Source organism: Lithobates pipiens, unplaced genomic scaffold, assembly GCF_037356315.1.
Source record: "Lithobates pipiens isolate NorthernLeopardFrog02 unplaced genomic scaffold, aLitPip1_a1.2 Scaffold_28, whole genome shotgun sequence".
In the NCBI taxonomy this organism is placed as follows: domain Eukaryota; kingdom Metazoa; phylum Chordata; class Amphibia; order Anura; family Ranidae; genus Lithobates; species Lithobates pipiens.
Genome location: NW_027507789.1, coordinates 81737794 through 81759495, shown reverse-complemented (window position 1 = coordinate 81759495; position 21702 = coordinate 81737794). Strand labels below are relative to the sequence as shown.

At 48.9% G+C, this 21702-nt stretch overlaps 3 pseudogenes; 1 reads left to right on the top strand and 2 right to left on the bottom strand.

Moving 5' to 3' along the window:
• Nucleotides 1-120, top strand: LOC143936582 (5S ribosomal RNA; annotated as a pseudogene).
• Nucleotides 121-11664: 11544 nt separating this feature from the next.
• Nucleotides 11665-11783, bottom strand: LOC143937453 (5S ribosomal RNA; annotated as a pseudogene).
• A 103-nt stretch (nucleotides 11784-11886) lies between these two features.
• On the bottom strand, nucleotides 11887-12005 carry LOC143937483 (5S ribosomal RNA; annotated as a pseudogene).
• Nucleotides 12006-21702: the final 9697 nt, after the last annotated feature.

The following is a 21702-nucleotide window of genomic DNA, read 5'->3' as shown; positions in this document are numbered from 1 at the left end:
TCCTACGGCCACACCACCCTGAAAGAGCCCAATCTCATCTGATCTCAGAGGCTAAGCAGGGTTGGGACCAGTTTAGTACCTGGATGGGAGACCGCCTGGGATTTCCAGATGCCGTAGGCTTCTTTTTATGTTGTTGCCGTTGACCTATTTTTTTCCGCTTGTTTCCAAGGTGACCATCTTGGTGTTTGTCAAGAGAGTTGAGAGTGCCTGAAGATATTGGCTACGGCCACATCACCCTGAATCTGTTCCATCTTGTCTGATATTGGAGGCTAAGCAGGGTCGGGCCTGGTTAATGCCTGGATGGGAGACCGCCTGGGAATACCAGGTGTCGTAAGCTTCTTTTTTTTTTCAAATATAATTTTTTCTCCAAATAGGGGAAGACGGTCCCCCGAGTACATAATGCAACAGAGAAATACAGAGCAAAAAGCAGCTGAACAATACTTGATACAGGTATATTCGCAACTGTGAGTCTGCCTTCCATCAATCACAATGATTCGAGGCACGGATAAAGTACTGTACCAAGATCCAGGGTCACACAAACCCCAGGTCCCTCCGGCATAATCCATCCAGAGGGGGGTGTGGGGCCGTCATTCCCAATTTTCCACTCTTTCCAAAAGAGAGAGGGGGTGGAGGGGGTGAGAGATAGGGGAGGAAGGCAGAAAAGAGAAGGGTTGAAAGATCAGAAAAGGAGAAGGGGGGACGAGACACGATGGCAGCCACTGTCCAAGGGGCCAGTCAAGGAAAGCTCAGAGCACTAAGGCGATAGCAGGCGACATCCTTCCAGCGAGAATATAAAGGTATTCCAGATGTCTCAGGTTTGTTTAAAAAATTCTTGTTTACCTTGTGATGTGAGGATCAAGTCCTCCATTTTTTTTAATGTCCTCTATTTTCTTAAGCCAGTGGGTAATGAAAGGGGGGGAACATTTTTTCCAATAGAGAGGGATGCAGGATTTCGCCGCATTTATCACATGCCGTAAAATTGATTTTTTTGTACTTCTTAATGGGAATCTGTGAATGGTGCAAGAGAAAGAATGCAGCCTCTTCCTGGATGGAGAAGTCTGTGAATTTTTGTGTTATGCATCGGAGCTCTGTCCAGAAGTCCACCAAGCTGAGGCAGGACCAAAATTTGTGCAGCAACGTGCCCTCTTCTTCTCCACACCTCCAGCATATGTTCGAGGAAGAGGGGAAACATTTCTGCAGCTTTGATGGTGTCAAATACCACCTGGTGAGAAGTTTAAAATTCGTCTCCTGTATCTTCGTGCACAGCGACATTTTGAGAGCCAAAGTGATAATGTGTTGTCTCTGTGCTGGGGAAAATTAGCAATTAAGGTCCTTTTCCCAGTTGGACAGACAGGTTAAGTGTGGGTAATCTGTTTGAGAGAGAATGTGGGCCAAAGGGCCTTTGCTCCTGCATAGAGTCTCAAACTCCGTCTGAGGGCGGGCGAACGTTTGAGGATTGGGGATGGAATGGAGAAAATGATGTCGTTGCGCAGCTCTCCAAAAAGGCAGTTGGAAAAGCCCTGTCGGATCTGTTAGGGTTGAGAAAGAAGGCCATTTTCCATCAATGACGAATTTAGACGCATTGTCAAGGTTGGAATTTCTAAGTGGGTCCCCAGTTCAAAGGTTGGATGGCCACGTATAGGGAATAGGGGGAAGTCAAAGACGTGAGTGTGTTTTGGGTAGCGATCAGGTGACTGACTTTCAACTAAGCCCCTATAGTGGGATGTGACATAAATTCTGTGGGTAAATACTTATAGCACCACATGGTGCTTCTTATCGGAATTTGGGAGTGAGCTTAGAAAGTTTGTTTCGATTCCAGTCCAATACACGCCCCAGATGGGAGGCCAGGTAGTAGCGTTGCAAGTTAGGGAGAACCAACACTCCCTGTTGTTTAGACAATGTCAGCTGTGACCGCTTAAGTCTGGGATTTTTGTGAGCCCAGTTAAATTGAGTGAGCAAGGATTGAACTTGCTTAAAAAACAGGACTGGAATCTGGATCAGGAGAGCTTGGAAAAGATAAGTAAATTTAGGGAGTATGTTCATTTTAATGAGATTGCATCTGCTGAACCAGGAATGGAGGCCAGAATGCCACCCGTGAAGCAAACTGCGGATCTTAGTGACAAGGGGTGGGGGGAAGTTCAACATAAACGTACGCGCGATGTCCGGTGGAATGTAAGTACGTGAGTATATTTTACTTATCCATGCCAGCATCCGTTCACTCAGACCTATATGGCGAAGGACCGAGAACATTAATGTCCATTTGACCCGATCAAAAGCCTTCTCGGCATCAGTACTCATGAAAAGACAAGGGGTCCCAGATGACTTTGCTTTACGGATCAGGGTAAGCACCTTAGTGGTGTTGTCCCTATTTTCCCTGGTGGGAATAAAACCTAACTGGTCAATATGTATAAGGGACTACAAGTGATGTGCCAATCACGTGGCGAGGAGTTAGAGAATAGTTTTAGGACCGAATTTTGGAGGGAAATGGGTCTGTAGCTCCCACATAGGCCCGGGTCTTTGCCCTCCTTAGGTATCAACGAGATGTGGGCTCTAAGAGTATCCTCAGGAAAATCCCCATTCGAGCTCAGAGTATTAAATAAATTCACCAAGCGCGGGCCGAGAATAGGGAGGAAGGTCTTAAAGTATTGTGCGGTATATCCGTCAGGGCCCGGAGCCTTACCCACCTTCGGAGGTCCCACAGCCGTCTGGACTTCTTCCAGTGTGATCGGGTCCTCCAAGTACTCCCGTGATTCCGATGAGAGGGTTGGTAGACCAGAACCGGTTACATATCTGTCTATATTGTCCTGTCCAGACCCTGAATCGGGCAGGTTGTAGAAAACAGAGTAACATTTTTCAAAGACTTCGACTATTTGGGTTGGGGTAGAGCCCTCTGGCCATTCTCATCTATCAACTGTGGTATGTAAGAGCCAGATTTCAACTCCTTTACCGACCTGGCTAAGATTTTTCTGCATTTGTCCTCTGACTCCTACGCCAGTTTACGACAAAACTGGAGTGCCGCTTTCGCTTTATAATGGAGTAGGACAGCAATATGGGTATGGAGTGTCCCCAATTCAATCTCTAAGGTCCGTAAGGGGGTATGTTTATGTTTCGCTTCCACAGAGGCAAGTTCACGAAACAGATTAGCAAGCTGTTCCTTCCGTGTTCGTTTGATGCGCGCCCCGTGCCTGATAAGTACCCTGCGGAGTACTGACTTGTGAGCCTCCCAAATTATCCCCGGGTCACAGTCCTGCTTTAGTTTTCTTGGAAATAAAGGTCCAATTCCCTGGTCACATCTGCTAAAACTTACGGTATCTGGAGGAGGCTCTCATTAAGGTGCCAGAATAGAGACCTAGGTGAGGGGTAGGGAGCGAGGAGCAAGAGGCAGAAGTATCAACCGATGGCGAAAGGGGACATTAAAGTCCCCACCTAATATCAATTGGCCCTCCCGAAAGTCACATAATCTGTGCAGGGTAGTTCTGAGGAACGTGTCTTGGTGATCATTGGGAGCGTACACAGTGGCAAATGTAAAAAGGCGCTCTCCAATGTGGCCCCTAAGAAAAAGATATTGGCCCCCAGGGTCCACCAGAGAATCCTGGAGAACCCAGGGGAGCCTGCTAGAGATCAGAATGGAGAGGAGGGGTTAGTAGAGTGGTAGACCTTAGGGAAGGATCTCGACCATAGAAAGGGGAGGCTAGTATTTTTAAAATGTGTTTCTTGTATAAAGGCCACATCAGTACAGGATGTGTTCAGTTCTCACAGGAGGATCCACCATTTTTCAGGGGAGTTCAGTCCCTTAACGTTTAGAGAGGTGACCTTGACTGAGTCTCCCATCGCTCCTCGGGGAAGGGGAGGGGGACGTCAGAGAAAAGCAAAGAAAGTTGAACCAAGGTAGGTTTTGGGTAGGTAATGCATGGCGGGAACTAAGGGGGAGAAAGGAAGGGCAAATGGAAGGAAAGGTAAAGGGAAAAAGAGGCCGGGCACCTCAACCCCAGGGGGAGAGGGAAATTAAGGGTTGTCCGCACTCAACAGTACAGGAAGGGTATACTAAAACAGCACAATTATGCTATAGCGCTTACCAGATGTACACTGGGTTTAAAGCGCTGTCCTACTTGGGTTATTGGGTAGACAGGTCGGAGAGGGAGCCCCCGAATCCTAGTCCCCCCAGTCCCGGCAGTGGTAAATGTCACGTCTGATACCGGTATGCAAATAAAAGACAATCAGTAACATCAAAGAAACAAAAAACAGTAGTATAACCAAAACAGAGGTAGAGCATATAACTGTCAGCACTGAGGGGTCTCCTCGGCTCACCCTAAACATAGGCATGCACGAGGGAGCCCGTCACAACAGAAAAGGCATCACAGAATGGGATTCAACCACCCCCGTCCCATACCCCTAAAGTACATGCAGTCCCCGAACAAATGCATTTCTCCCTTTGGCAGATTGTCCTCTCCTTACCCCCTCTCCCCCGTCCACGCCCCGGGGGGAAAAGGGGCAGGGAAGGGGGGAAAGGGGGAGTGGAAGGGGGAAAGGGGGAGTGTAAGGGGGAAAGGGGGAGGGAAAGGAGGGAAGGGAAGGGTGGTAAGGGAGGGAAGGGAGGGGGAAACAGAGGAGAGGGGACAAACATGCAGAAATGTCAAGTCCTTTAGCGCACTCCCACCAGCAAACACCCGGACCCCATAAATTTCAACTCCTCCCCTCCATGGTCACCACATCAAGATGAAAGAGGAGCAGCCCTGGTCGGTGCATGGAAAATCCGGCAGGCAAGGGGCTAGGGCCACCATCCCTCCATCCAATGGGAGACTTCACCCGAGCAGCAGTCCTGGGGCCCGCCAATTAGTGTCTCTCCTGCATCGCCATCGGGGGCTGTGTAGAGCATCCAGAGGGAGGCTGGGACCGCCCAAACAGTAAGGGGTAAATCCTCCAGGGGGGTCCAGAGTCACCCTGGAGGGAAGCAGTGTCTCGTACCAATAGGCTCAATAAATAAGTCATCCAGGGTCCCCGAAAGCTGCAGAAGGCAATGTCGGCAAAGAGTAGGTGGGAGCCAGAGGGGGGGACAAGGGGCGCATCCAGGGGGAGGGGACACATATGCGGGAATGTCAAGCCCTTCCAGTACAGCGCATTAGGTATCACTCAGACCCCCCAAAGTGCAACTCCCCCATCTAAGGTGAAGACTCCAGAAGGGAAGATGAGCCGCCCTGGTCTGTACATGAAAGAACCTGCTGCCAAGGGGTTGGGGCCATCATCCCTTCCTCCAATGGGAGATGCCACCGGAATGACAGCCCCGTGTCCTGTCAAGTGGTGCCCCTCTGACAATGTCGTTGTGGTATATGTGGAGCATCCAGGGAGAGGCAGGGACCACCCACACAGTGAGGGGTAAAGCCTCCAAGGAGGACCGGTGTCAGACAGGAGGATAGCGGTGTCTTGTACAAGTTGGTTAATTAGACAAGTCATCCAGTGTGTTCCTGTGAGCAGCGGAAAGAAAGGTCAGTAAGGATTATGAAAGGGTGGGGGCCAGGGAGTGCATAAAACTGCCACCAGATGACCGGGGCAAAGAGGGCAAGGGGATGAAACTCAGATCTGGTAGGTGGGGGCGGGGGTGAGGAGTGTCCCTCATATTACTCACGTTGGCCATACCTTGAAGCTGAGCGCTCTGCATACCCAGGACGTTCTTCTGTATAATCTAGCCTATCTGTATACATTAGCCTGTCTTTTGTACACATTAGTCGGTCCTCTGTATACACTAGTCTGTCTGTATACACTAGTGTATACAGATAAGCTAGATTATACAGAAGAACGTCCTGGGTATGCAGAGATGGAGGCTAGGGTATACAGAGAGAGAGGCTAGAGTATGCATACTTGCTAGTGTATACAGACGGACTAGTGTATACAGTAGACCGGCTAGTTTATATAGGGAGGCTAATGTGTGCAAAAGACAGGCTAGTGTATACAAATAGGCTAGATTATAGAGAAGAACATCTTGGGTATGCAGAGAGAGAATCTGGGTTACACAGAGAGGCTGGTGTATGCAGACTTGCTAGTGTATACAGACGGACTAGTGTATAGAGAGGCTTGGGTATACAGAGAGCTAATGTATAAAGAGCAGCTAGTGTATACAAAAGACATCCAAGGGTATACAGAGAGACTCGTGTATGCAGAAGACCGGCTAGTTTATACAGAGAGGCTAAAGTGTACAAAACACAGGCTAGATTATACAGAAGAACGTCCTGGGTATGCAGAGATGGAGGCTAGGGTATACAGAGAGAGAGACTGCGTTACACAGAGAGGCAGGAGTATGCAGACTTGCTAGTGTATACAGATGGACTAGTGTATACAGTAGCCCGGCTAGTTTATACAGAGAGGCTAATGTGTACAAAAGACAGGCTAGTGTATACAGATAGGCTAGATTATACATAAGAAGGTCCTGGTTATGCAAGAGATGGAGGCTAGGGTATGCAGAGAGAGAGGCTTGGTTACACAGACTTGCTAATGTATACAGACGGACTAGTGTATACAGAGGACCGGCTAGTTTATATAGAGAGGCTAATGTGTACAAAAGACAGGCTAGTTTATACAGATAGGCTAGATTATACAAAAGAACGTCCTGGGTATGCAGAGATGGAGGCTAGGGTATACAGAGAGAGAGTGAGGCTGGGTTACACAGAGCGGCAGTAGTATGCAGACTTGCTAGGGTATACAGAGAGAGAGGCTAGAGTATGCATACTTGCTAGTGTATACAGGCGGACTAGTGTATACAGAAGACCGGTTAGTTTATACAGAGAGGCAAATGTGTACAAAAGACAGGCTAGTGTATACAAATAGGCTAGATTATAGAGAAGAACGTCCTGGGTATGCAGAGATGGATGGCTAGTGTATACAGATAGGCTAGATTATACAGATAGGCTAGATTATACAGAAGAACGTCCTGGGTATGCAGAGATGGAGGCTAAGGTATACAGAGAGAGAGGCTAGAGTACGCATACTTGCTAGTGTATACAGATGGACTAGTGTATACAGAGGACCGGCTAGTTTATACAGAGAGGCTAATGTGTACAAAAGACAGGCTAGTGTATAAAAATAGGCTAGATTATAGAGAAGAACGTCCTGGGTATGCAGAGAGAGAAGTTGGGTTACAAAGAGAGGCTAGTGTATGCAGACTTGCTAGTGTATACCGGTGGACTAGTGTATACAGAGAGGCTTGGGTATACAGAGAGCTAATGTATAAAGAGATGCTAGTGTATACCGACGGACTAGTGTATACAGAGGACCGGCTAATTTATACAGAGAGGTTAATGTGTACAAAAGACAGGCTACTTTATACAGATAGGCTAGATTATACAGAAGAACGTCCTGGGTATGCAGAGATGGAGGCTAGGGTATACAGAGAGAGAGAGCGAGGCTGGGTTACACAGAGACGCAGGAGTATGCAGACTTGCTAGTGTATACAGATGGACTAGTGTATACAGTAGACCGGCTAGTTTACACAGAGAGGCTAATGTGTACAAAAGACAGGCTAGTGTATACAGATAGGCTAGATTATACAGAAGAAGGTCCTGGTTTATGCAAGAGATGGAGGCTAGGGTATGCAGAGAGAGAGGCTTGGTTACACAGACTTGCTAGTGTATACAGACGGACTAGTGTATACAGAGGACCGGCTAGTTTATACAGAGAGGCTAATGTGTACAAAAGACAGGCTAGTGTATACAGATAGGCTAGATTATACAGAAGAACGTCCTGGGTATGCAGAGATGGAGGCTAGGGTATACAGAGAGAGAGGCTAGAGTATGCATACTTGCTAGTGTATACAGGCGGACTAGTGTATACAGAAGACCGGTTCGTTTATACAGAGAGGCTAATGTGTACAAAAGACAGGCTAGTGTATACAAATAGGCTAGATTATAGAGAAGAACGTCCTGGGTATGCAGAGAGAGAAGTTGGGTTACAAAGAGAGGCTAGTGTATGCAGACTTGCTAGTGTATACCGGTGGACTAGTGTATACAGAGAGGCTTGGGTATACAGAGAGCTAATGTATAAAGCGATGCTAGTGTATACCGACGGACTAGTGTATACAGAGGACCGGCTAGTTTATACAGAGAGGTTAATGTGTACAAAAGACAGGCTACTTTATACAGATGGGCTAATGTGTACAAAAGACAGGCTAGTGTATACAGATAGGCTAGATTATACAGAAGAAGGTCCTGGTTTATGCAAGAGATGGAGGCTAGGGTATGCAGAGAGAGAGGCTTGGTTACACAGACTTGCTAGTGTATACAGATGGACTAGTGTATACAGAGGACCGGTTAGTTTATACAGAGAGGCAAATGTGTACAAAAGACAGGCTAGTGTATACAAATAGGCTAGATTATAGAGAAGAACGTCCTGGGTATGCAGAGATGGATGGCTAGTGTATACAGATAGGCTAGATTATACAGATAGGCTAGATTATACAGAAGAACGTCCTGGGTATGCAGAGATGGAGGCTAAGGTATACAGAGAGAGAGGCTAGAGTACGCATACTTGCTAGTGTATACAGATGGACTAGTGTATACAGAGGACCGGCTAGTTTATACAGAGAGGCTAATGTGTACAAAAGACAGGCTAGTGTATAAAAATAGGCTAGATTATAGAGAAGAACGTCCTGGGTATGCAGAGAGAGAAGTTGGGTTACAAAGAGAGGCTAGTGTATGCAGACTTGCTAGTGTATACCGGTGGACTAGTGTATACAGAGAGGCTTGGGTATACAGAGAGCTAATGTATAAAGAGATGCTAGTGTATACCGACGGACTAGTGTATACAGAGGACCGGCTAATTTATACAGAGAGGTTAATGTGTACAAAAGACAGGCTACTTTATACAGATAGGCTAGATTATACAGAAGAACGTCCTGGGTATGCAGAGATGGAGGCTAGGGTATACAGAGAGAGAGAGCGAGGCTGGGTTACACAGAGACGCAGGAGTATGCAGACTTGCTAGTGTATACAGATGGACTAGTGTATACAGTAGACCGGCTAGTTTACACAGAGAGGCTAATGTGTACAAAAGACAGGCTAGTGTATACAGATAGGCTAGATTATACAGAAGAAGGTCCTGGTTTATGCAAGAGATGGAGGCTAGGGTATGCAGAGAGAGAGGCTTGGTTACACAGACTTGCTAGTGTATACAGACGGACTAGTGTATACAGAGGACCGGCTAGTTTATACAGAGAGGCTAATGTGTACAAAAGACAGGCTAGTGTATACAGATAGGCTAGATTATACAGAAGAACGTCCTGGGTATGCAGAGATGGAGGCTAGGGTATACAGAGAGAGAGGCTAGAGTATGCATACTTGCTAGTGTATACAGGCGGACTAGTGTATACAGAAGACCGGTTCGTTTATACAGAGAGGCTAATGTGTACAAAAGACAGGCTAGTGTATACAAATAGGCTAGATTATAGAGAAGAACGTCCTGGGTATGCAGAGAGAGAAGTTGGGTTACAAAGAGAGGCTAGTGTATGCAGACTTGCTAGTGTATACCGGTGGACTAGTGTATACAGAGAGGCTTGGGTATACAGAGAGCTAATGTATAAAGCGATGCTAGTGTATACCGACGGACTAGTGTATACAGAGGACCGGCTAGTTTATACAGAGAGGTTAATGTGTACAAAAGACAGGCTACTTTATACAGATAGGCTAGATTATACAGAAAAACGTCCTGGGTATGCAGAGATGGAGGCTAGGGTATACAGAGAGAGAGAGCGAGGCTGGGTTACAGAGAGAGGCAGGAGTATGCAGACTTGCTAGTGTATACAGATGGACTAGTGTATACAGTAGACCGGCTAGTTTACACAGAGAGGCTAATGTGTACAAAAGACAGGCTAGTGTATACAGATAGGCTAGATTATACAGAAGAAGGTCCTGGTTTATGCAAGAGATGGAGGCTAGGGTATGCAGAGAGAGAGGCTTGGTTACACAGACTTGCTAGTGTATACAGATGGACTAGTGTATACAGAGGACCGGCTAGTTTATACAGAGAGGCTAATGTGTACAAAAGACAGGCTAGTGTATACAGATAGGCTAGATTATACAGAAGAACGTCCTGGGTATGCAGAGATGGAGGCTAGGGTATACAGAGAGAGAGGCTAGAGTATGCATACTTGCTAGTGTATACAGGCGGACTAGTGTATACAGAAGACCGGTTAGTTTATACAGAGAGGCAAATGTGTACAAAAGACAGGCTAGTGTATACAGATAGGCTAGATTATACAGATAGGCTAGATTATACAGAAGAACGTCCTGGGTATGCAGAGATGGAGGCTAAGGTATACAGAGAGAGAGGCTAGAGTACGCATACTTGCTAGTGTATACAGATGGACTAGTGTATACAGAGGACCGGCTAGTTTATACAGAGAGGCTAATGTGTACAAAAGACAGGCTAGTGTATACAAATAGGCTAGATTATAGAGAAGAACGTCCTGGGTATGCAGAGATGGAGGCTGGGTTACACAGAGAGGCTAGTGTATGCAAGCTTGCTAGTGTATACAGACGGACTAGTGTATACAGTAGACCAGCTAGTTTATACAGGGAGGCTAATGTCTACAGAAGACCGGCTAGTGTATACACATAGGCTAGATTATAGAGAAGAACGTCCTGGGTATGCAGAGATGGAGGCTAAGGTATACAGAGAGAGAAGTTGAGTTGCAAAGAGAGGCTAGTGTATGCAGACTTGCTAGTGTATACCGGTGGACTAGTGTATACAGAGAGGCTTGGGTATACAGAGAGCTAATGTATAAAGAGATGCTAGTGTATACAAAAGACAACCAAGAGTAGACAGTGAGGCTCGTGTATACAGAAGACCGGCTACAGAGAAGCTAATTTGTACAAAAGACAGGCTAGTGTATACAGATAGGCTAGATTATACAGAGGAAGGTCCTGGGTATGCAGAGATGTAGGCTAGGGAATCCAGAGACTGTGTTACACAGAGAGGCTAGAGTATGCAGAAGACCGGCTATTTTTTTTTACAGATAGGCTTGTGTATACAGAAGACAGTCTGGGGAATTCAGTGAGGCTAGTGTATGCAGAGAGGCTGGGACACCGAGACTATTGTAAAAAGAAGGCAGGCTAGTGTATATAGATTACGGGCACCTGTATACAGAAGACAGAGAGGCTAGTCTATATTGAGTGGCTGGTGTACACAGAGAGATTAATGTATACAGAAAAGCTAGCGTGTAAAGAAGACAGGACTTTATTTTTTGCTAATGCAACTACTTTTGAAACATATAAAGTGCTTTTTTCATATTTTGGTGCTGTTAAAAAGTGGTGTGTTGTCAGTGGTGATATCAATGTGACAGTTAATGTGGAGAACTACAACTATTCAAAATATTTGTTAGACATTTGACTACTACAAAATACTCTTCCCCTATCTATGGATATCTAAACTCTTCGAGGGTAGCAGGGCTAGTATCAATAATATTTTAAGTGGTAGAGGATCCCAACGAGATGGAGCTTTAATCTCATCTTGATATGACCGCAAAGCTGTACACGTGCTATTCTCCTCAGACTTCTTACCATTGGCTCTGATATCCATGCAATATGATCATTTGTTTGTAACTATTTGTATCACACATTATGTGAAGTTGCCTTTGCATTGTATGTCGCATACTACTAAATAAAAAATAAAAAAAACAGAAGCCTATGGCACCTGGTATTCCCAGGCGGTCTCCCATCCAGGTACTAACCAGGCCCGACACTGTTTAGCATCCGAGATCAGACAAGATTGGGCGTTTTCAGGGTGATGGGGCCATAGGTGATCTCTTCGGGCACTCTCAACCCTCTTGATAAATGCCAAGATGGTCACCTTGGGAAACAAGCAAAAAAAAGAAAACGAATCAACGCCAACAACATAAAAAAAAGCCTACAATAACTGGTAATCCCAGGTGGTCTCCCATCCAGGTACTAACCAGGCCCGACTCTTCTTAGCCTCCAAGATCAGACGAGATTGGGTGCTTTCAGAGTGATGTGGCCATAGGCAATCTCTTCAGGCACTCTCAACCCTCTTGACAAACACCAAGATGGTCACTTTGGGAAATAAGCGAAAAAAAAACAGGTCAACGCCAACATCATAAAAAGAAGTCTACGACACCTGGTATTCCCAGGCGGTCTCCCATCCAGGTACTAACAAGGCCCAACTCTATTAGCCTCCAACATCAAACGAGATCGGGTGCTTTCAGGGTGATGTGCAAGCAGGCAATCTCTTCAGGCACTTTCAACCCTCTTGACAAACGCCAAGATGGTCACCTTGGGAAACAAGCAAAAAAATATAAATAAGTCGGAAGCTAGAGAAAATACGGCCCGAGTCCTCAATTTAATCCATGCGGCGCATGTACAGGGAAGGCCCTTGCTTATGTTGTCAACGGACGCGGAGAAGGCCTTTGACAGGGTGGCCTGGCACTTTATGCAGGACACCCTGGAACATATAGGTCTTGGCCCCAACATGATGAGCTGGGTAATGTCGCTTTACTCCACGCCGTCGGCAGCGGTACGGGTGACCGAGGGGTGCTCGGACTCTTTCCCCATCACTAATGGGACGAGGCAGGGGTGCCCTCTGTCTCCCCTAATTTTAATTCTGACACTGGAACCACTTATGTGTCACGTTCGGAATGACCCGAATATTACTGGCATATCCAAACCCTCGGCACACCACAAAATTGCAGCGTACGCTGACGATCTAATTTTTTCCGTCTCCAATCCACACATTTTGCTTCCCAAAATACTTGCGTCTCTACAGCGACACGGCAGCCTATCAAACTATAAAAACAATTGCGCCAAGTCGGCTGTATTGAATATATTGGTCCCGGATGGTGAGGCCAAGAGGCTCCGGTCCGCTTTTCCATTCTACTGGGCTGAAAAATCTATACGTTAACTGGGCGTTGACATTGCAGCGGATTTAGCGCAATTGTACCTGCTTAATTTTGTCCCTCTCCTGGATAGACTGAAATCTGATTTGGGAAACTGGCATGCTTTAACACTGACCTGGTTCGGGCGCTGTAATGCATTCAAAATGATGGCCCTCCCTCGGATCTTATACATGTTCCAGACATTACCGATCCGGTTACCCCCAATTTTTTTCAGACAACTGCAGGTGCTGCTCCGGGACTTTATTTGGGCGCGCAAACCGCCCAGAGCCCGTTTGCAATTGCTTGCCAGACCAAAGGACAAGGGGGGTCTGGGTCTCCCAGATCTCAGACAATACTACAGAGTGACTCTGCTAGCGAGAGTCGTTGATTGGCATTGTAATGGCCCACACAAGCAGTGGGTGGAGATGGAGATTGAGGATGGTTCCATTCTCCTATTGACCTCCCCGTGGCTCCTGTCCTCCCTACCAAAAGACCTCAGAGGTCACCCCGTAGTGGGAGCTACGTTGGCTGTTGTGCGGAGGTTGTTCCGCTGCACACACATTGCTCCCCTGCCATCACCAATGACTCCGGTTATAGGTAATCCAGACTTCCCACCGGGATTTACCAACAAGAAACTGCGACAGTTGACAGTGGTGGGGAAACAGCGTCTGGGAGAGGTGTGGCCCACGGGAGGGCTCCCGACCACGCAAACTGTCGCCGAGCTTTCTGACCCTCCGCTTGACTTGTTTAGTGCTTATCAACTTCGTCACTTTCTTCTGGCCATACAAATGGCCCCCTACACTCCTAGAGACCTGACACCCTATAAATCCATCTGTCACAAAAGGGAACCTGTGCGACACACCCTCTCCCTCCTGTACAACCTATTGAGTAGTCAGGAGGAGGAGTCGACCCCACCATTTATCCACAAATGGGAGAGGGACTTAGGCATCACATTTACCCCACAACAGATAGGGAAGATCCTGACCTTAGTACATAAAGCTTCCATCGCAAACCAATATCAAGATACAAGATAGTCTCACGCTGGTATAGAGTCCCATACCTTCTGAATAAAATGGATAGATCGATCCCGGATGTTTGTTGGAGGTGAAATTCAGATATGGGGACCATGGGACACCTTTTCTGGGCATGCCCGACCTTGAGGAACTTTTGGGTTCCCAGTAGCGTTTCAACACAGATTCCGAAAATTGCCGAGCATGAACGGCGCCTGCGCACTGAGTCCAGGTTCTATCCCCACTATCCAAGTGGACATAGAGTAAGAATATAAAAGAGCCGAGCGCAGCGAGGCCAAGCCCGAAGCGTGGCGAGCGAAGCTCGCCTGCGAGGGGCCCTCTAATATTCAAAACCCTATGTCCGCTTGGATGGTGGGGCTACCACCTCCACTCACCGCGCAGGTGCCGTTCAGCTTCGGAGATTTTCCGAAGCTTCGTCTGCTCCATACTGTGCATGCACAGTACGGCGCGGACACTATATCATGGCCGGACAGTATATGGCAGAACACCGGCACCAGTCAACCACCGGTGTCATGTGCGTCGCTGTGTAATATAGAGCAGGGTCCGGGGGCCAATACCTCCCCGCAATTTCGGTCGCAATAGCATTGCCCTACCAATACGCATATGTTTTCCGCGCCAGAGGAACTTGATAAAGATTGAGCGAACCGCATGAAAGAAAGTCTGGGGTATTTTGATAGGTAAGGCTTGTAGTAGATACAGAAGTCGTGGCATCGCGTTCATCTTCAACACATTACAGCGTCCGAACCATGACAGAGCTAGTGGGTCCCATCTTTTAAGGTCCGCTGTAAGCCCATAGGCTTCTTTTTATGTTGTTGGCTTTGACCTGTTTTTTTTTTGTTTGTTTCTCAAGGTGAGCATCTTGGCGTTTGTCAAGAGGGTTGGGCGTGTCTTGAGGAGAACGCTTACGGCCACATCAACCTGAAAGCACCCGATCTCGTCTGATTTCAGAGGCTAAGCAGCGTCAGGCCTGGTTAGTACCTGGATGGGAGACTCCCTGGGAAGACCAGGTGCCATAGAAGGATCTGGTCTGGTTAGTGTCTTGATTGGGAGATCGCCTGGGAATACTGGATGCCGTAGGCTTCTTCTTATGTTGTTGGCTTTGACCTGTTTTTTTTAGCTTGCTTCCCAAGGTGACCATCTTGGCCTTTGTCAAGAGGCTTCAGAGTGCCCAAAGAGAGTGCCTACGACCAAATCACTATACTATATATCTATATCTATAATAATAAATAATATTTTTAGTTATTATATATAAGATACTATATAGGTGATTTGGCCGTAGGCACTCTCTTCGGGCACTCTGAAGCCTCTTGACAAAGGCCAAGATGGTCACCTTGGGAAACAAGCTAAAAAAAACAGGTCAAAGCCAACAACATAAAAAGAAGCCTACGGCATCCAGTATTCCCAGGCGATCTCCCAATCAAGACACTAACCAGGGGGGCGTGGCCTAGGCATGAAGGAGTGAGGACACTCTTTTCCGGAGCTCCCGATCCGTGACCCCTCCGCACCCCTTTACCACAGTCTGGTCGCATATTTTGGCATCGCCGACATCCCCGCGCTTCGGCGGAACACAGCCAGCCGAGCGGGGTCCGCCGCTGCTGCCATGGACAGGTACTTGGTCCCGCTGCAGCCTCCGGCCTCCACGCCGGATCCAGCCAAGATGGCGCCCGCGGCCTCCGGCGCTCCAGGACACGCGGCACAGAGGGAAGGTGAGCAGACTGCTATGCAGGGACACGACATGCCCCCGTTCTCCCCGCCTAGTGACTTGTCCCCGTGTCTCCCCCGCTCACTGTCCATGGCCTCGCTTGACAGCCCGGACCATAGCGGCCTGCCACCCTGGTTCCCTCACAACTCCCAACTGTCCCAGAGACCCTCCCGCAGTGGAAGCCTCATCCCAGGACCGAATGGCCAGGCTGCTCTCGCCTCAGACACACAGGGGGACCCACCGCTGCCACCAGCACCGGCATTATTGGGGGACAAGGCCATCCTAGCTTTACTCCAAAACCTTCCCACTAAAGCAGACTTTAGCTGTATGGCAGCCAGGATTGAAACGACCTTGCGACATGAAATCGCAGGGGTCAAACGTGACGTGTCGGCTACGAACGAGCGGGTGACCACCCTGGCATCGGATGTGACCTCCCTGACCACTGATGTTTCTGGCCTGCAAGCCGCACATGATACCCTTGCTGACAGAGTGGCACAGTTGCAACTCCTAGTGGATGACCTTGAGAATCGCAACCGCAGACGCAACATCAGGATCAGAGACTTGCCCGAAGCCACTGGCCAGGCAGACCTCAAAGCCACAGTTACAGCTATATTTAACGCCTGTCTGGACCGCGCTGCTGACACAGTAATAGCCATTGATAGAGTCCACAGGACCCTGGGCCCCAGGAGCCCCACAGAGAACCGGCCACGTGACGTTTTATGCTGTCTCCACAATTACTCAGTTAGGGAGGATGTCCTGCAAGCGTCGTGGCGCAAAGGCAGCATTGATTTTGACGGGGCCCAAGTCACCCTTCTGCCAGATGTATCCCGCAAGACCTTCCAGATGAGACGCTGTCTGCGACCCCTTCTGGAACACCTAACTGAACGGAGGATTCCATACAAGTGGGGCCATCCGTTTCACCTTATAGTGCGCAAAAATGGGAGGCCCCTTGCGCTACGACACCCTTCGGAGGTCCCGTCCTTTCTGGAGGCTTTGGGCCTGCCCTCGGTTCAGGTCCCCGACTGGTTGGCTCCTGTTGTCCCCCAGGGAGCAGTGGCCCCGACGAACAACCCCTCAACCAGGCCACAGAGAGTGAGACGCCACCGTCGATCCCAACGTCAGAGATCGCAGGCCCCTCAAGATCGTGAACCCTGAGAGAGTACAGTAATTTTCCGTTATTCCTGTGTTATACCCTTTTTTTTTTGTTTTCTTTTTCTCTACCAACATAGACGGCTGGAGTATCCAGCTTTGTGTTGTTTACCATGCCACGGGCCATTGTTCCCAGCGCCCCCGCTAGGGGAGAGGAAGGACATTGGAAGAACAGAGTTGGACACTGCGCTTCCTGGACGAAGCCCTGAGTTATTGGCGGTACTGTTCACCATTCTCGTTACTGTTTATCTACAGGTGCCCTAGTCTCGGCGCTCTTTGTGTTTTTGGACTGCCTGGTGGTGCCCCCCGGGTGCCCCTGGGCGGCGTTCCCGCTCCCTCCCCCTCTCCTCCTCCCCCCCCCCCTTTTTTTCCTTTTTTTTTTTTCTGGGGGAGGGGGAGGGGTGGGTGCCTGGGTGGTATAAAGTTATCTATACTCTGTGTTGAAAAGTTTAATATGTTGGTCTAATTATGCACTGTTCTACTGTTGTTAACTGCCCGATACCTGCTGCAGTGATGTTCTATAATGCGTTTGATGTCGTAGTTAAGATGCCAAAGAAGCTCCGTGCACGCCCGATTGCGACTGCATGGACCATGGGATGCTGGAGGGGTACTGCACCGACGAGTTCCTCCCTCTGCAGTGCCTTACCTCTTCCCCCACTAGGCCCCTCTGCCCTAACCGGCAGGTTCTCTCCGATAGGAGCTTTAGCAATTCCCCGATCTATCCCCACCCCTCCTACCCTCCTCCTCCCTACTAACTCCGGACCTTCTCCGCTTCGTTACTGCTTTTCCTTTTTCTCCTCCTCTTCCTCTGTGCTTGAACTCTATATCTACTACTGACTCTGGTGGGGACCGCCGGCCGGGTACCACTGCCGTCATGGCCCTGAAGCTGGTTTCCTGGAATGTGAAAGGGCTGAATGTGCCTGAAAAAAGGTCCAGCTGCCTGACAGAATTGTGGCGGATGAAGCCCCAAATAGTTTTCCTCCAGGAGACCCATTTCAGGACAGACCAAATACCACGGCTTTATAGTAAGCACTTCCCCCTGGCCCACCACAGCACGTCCCCTACTTCCAAATCGAGAGGAGTGTGTGTTCTTGCTAAAAACTTGCCGTGGCGCCTGTTAGCTGTCCAAGCCGATAGTGAAGGGAGATATCTCTTCATTAAGGGAACTCTCCACTCGCAAACTTTTACTCTTGCCAACCTATACATGCCGAATGTGGACCAGCTGCCGGCCTTAGAAGCATGCTTGGATGCCCTGGCTGCATTCTCAGAGGGTACTTTGATCGTTGGGGGGGACTTTAACCTCACCTTGGAGCCCCGCAGAGACTCATCATCGGGCACCTCTGCGATTTCTGCGAGAACGCGTTCACACATAAGAGACCTGCTACACTCCCACCGACTGATCGATGTGTGGCGTACGCTTCACCCACAGGATAGGGACTATACGTTCTTTTTCACCGCTCATGGTTCTTACTCACGTATAGATATGTTTTTAGTCACCCACAATGCTATCCCGGCGGTCACAGACGCTCAGATAGGCCACATAGCCCTGTCTGACCATGCCCCGATTTCTTTGATGCTGAAGCTACAACAGGAGTCGCGTGGTCAGTCCTGGTGGAGACTGAACGAGTCTCTCCTGAAGGACCCTGAGACCCACGCAGACCTGCTTAGGGAATTAGAAAGTTACTTTGATCATAACCGTGATTCTGTTTCCAACCCCCTCATGTTATGGGCGGCTCATAAATGCTACATTAGAGGCATTCTTATTAAACATGGTCATAGACTCAAAGTGGCCAAAACTGAGGCTCTCTCCAAACTTATTGCCAAGTTGCATGCGTGTGAACAACGACACAAATCCCAGCCGACTGCTGCGCTGGAGGTAGAGGTGAGAGATCTTAGAGAACAAATCAGAGATTTCTCTCTCTTTCAGGCTAGAACCAGACTCATGTGGGTCCGCAGGACGTATTATGAATATGGAGACAAGTGTAGTAGGTCCCTAGCGAACTCCCTGCGTGCCCAACGCAACGCGTCCTTCATTCCAACCATAACCTCCCCTTCGGGTGCCAAGCTTCATGATTCACGGGAGATAGCGGAGTGTTTCCGATCTTTCTATGAAGCCCTTTATAACTTGCACCCCCGGGACTCAGGAGACGCCCTCCAGGCCGGCACAGCGGCCATTGACGAGTACCTAGCTTCGGCAAACCTCCCGTCGCTGACACAGGAAGAGATAGAGCTTCTCTCGCAACCTATCTCCCCGGAGGAATTGTCGGCAGCGTTAAGAGACTCACCCAAGGGCAAGGCACCAGGCCCAGATGGGTTTACGGTCCCTTATTATAAGGCCTTCCTCTCCCTGTTGTCCACGCCGTTTGTGTCAGCTTTTAACGCCCTATTGGAGGGCCAGACCTTTCCACCGGAGCTGTTGCAGGCAAGCATCTCGGTCATACTCAAGCCGGAGAAGGATCCGCTTCTCTGTGCGAACTACAGGCCCATCTCCTTATTAAACAGCGACCTTAAGCTCTTCACTAAGATACTGGCGGAGCGGTTGGCGCCCATTCTCCAACGCCTGATACCTCTGGATCAGGTGGGGTTTATTCGTAACAGGGAAGCCCGAGACAACACTACCAGGACAATCAATGTTATAGAACGCGCCAGACGCCTTAAACTACCGATTATGTTGCTCTCTGTGGACCCAGAAAAAGCGTTTGACAGGGTGAGCTGGCCTTTTTTGCTAGCCACCCTGCGAAGCTTGGGTGTACCCCCCCATGCTTTCATGGGTTACAGCTCTTTACTCGTCACCGACGGCGATGGTTAGGGTCAATGGGTTTGCCTCGTCGCGTTTCACTATTGGCAATGGAACGAGGCAGGGATGCCCGTTGTCCCCCCTTTTGTTTGTCCTATCGCTTGAACCCTTGCTGCACCACATCAGGCAGAACATAGACATCAAGGGCCTGGACAGCCCCTCACACCACCATAAGGTCGCAGCCTTTGCAGATGACCTCTTGTTCTATGTCTCGGAGCCTCACATTACATTGCCGAATCTCTTAGCGGAAATAAGACGATATGGCACCCTGTCAAATTTTAAAATTAACTTACAGAAATCGGAAGCACTCAACGTCTCCCTGTCTACCAACGCCCAGACGAGTCTAAGCACTAATTTTCCCTTTCGTTGGGCAACTGGGGCTATACAATATCTGGGTACCAAGGTTCCCCCGGACCCACATCTGATTTTCCAATTAAATTTCCAGCCGCTTCTAAAAAATTTTGCCATAGATCTAGAGAGGTGGTCAAAGTTGGCGACCTCTTGGTTTGGGAGATGCAATGTGCTCAAAATGAATGTAATGCCCAGACTCTTGTACCTATTACAAGCCTTACCGATAAAAATCCCCCAATCATTTTTTAAAGCCATGCGCTCCATCTTTATTCGATACGTATGGCAGGGCAGGCCTCCAAGACTCAGCCGAACATTACTGCTCAGATCAAAAGACAAGGGAGGGATTGGCCTCCCAGATCCGGCATGGTACTATACGGCGGTGCACATGAACAGAGTAGTTGACTGGTGCAGACACCTGAAGGATAAGCTGTGGGTTCGTCTGGAGCGTGAATCCGTACCATTTCCAGGTTTGCCCTGGAGTGGACCGGGCTGGTCGGGAGCGACGCGGGCACACCCACTCATTGAGCAAACGTTACAAGAGCTAGACAGATATTTTACCCTGACGGGCGTGCCCAGTTTCCCTTCGCCCATGACTCCTATTATTGGACACCCACGCTTTGAACCCGGCATGACGGAAAAGTCTTTCCGCCTCGACCCTGACCGGGACTTTGTGCGGGCCTCTTCTTTTCTTGGCCCTAGGATGTGGACAGCGGTCTCCACTATGTACGAGGCGTTAGCAACCACGGCCCTGGGACAGTGGAAGCTTGCCCAACTCTCCCACTTCTTGAAATCTTTGTCAAACAGTGGCGAATTCCGCAGACCCCTAACATCGTTTGAGGAGGTATGCTCAGGAGAGGGACCGACCCGAGGGTCTCTTTCCCTGTCATATCGCATCCTACTGGACCAACTCTCCCAGGGTAACCTGGTGTTCGTGGAAAAATGGGAGCGAGACCTGCATGTCCGGCTCTCGCCAGACCAGAAGAACCGCGCGCTTCTTTTTGCGCACAAGTCATCCCTATGTAGTAAATACCAGGAAATAGCTTATAAAATTTTGACCCGATGGTACAGGACCCCCACTGTCCTGGCGGCTATGTTTCCCGGTCACAGCCCTTTGTGCTGGAGATGCGGTGAACAAGCCGGCACGTTACTACATATCTTTTGGGAATGCCCTCAACTGGCCCATTTCTGGAGACAGGTTCTCAATATCATTTATGACCTCACGGCTATTGATCTCCAGAACAACCCAGCTGCGATCTTCCTCAATCTGACTCCACTCTCGAGCAAGAAGTACCATAAATCTCTCTTAAAACATCTTCTGAGTGGGGCCAGGGCATGTATACCTAGCATGTGGAAACAGCAGGCCGCTCCACTGGTGTCTCACTGGTTTGCAAGAGTTTGCGACATCTACCGTATGGAACAGCTCACATCAGCGTTAGGCGACAGGGAGGAAGAGCACACTGCTCGTTGGTTGTCGTTGGTTGTCTTGGAGCCCCCCATCCCCTTCTCCTGCCCATTTGCTCCCCCCTCTTTCCCTACCCCCTAACTCCCAAGTATAATTAAAATACATGGTGATTGCAAGGATCTTTTCGTTTTGTTCCCTCGATTTCCCAGCCAGGGGTTGGCGGCCCTCGGGGTGGTCCCGGCTGAGCTCTTTGACCAATAGAATGAAGGTGACCGATGTTAGAGGCCCCTCAGTCTGGGCCTTGAGGGGGATCGCCCCGCGGACTGCCCTGGTTTATAAGTAGACACTGGGGTGCCAGATCATTAGAGTGGGATAATTTGCTGGCCTAGCCACGGCTGG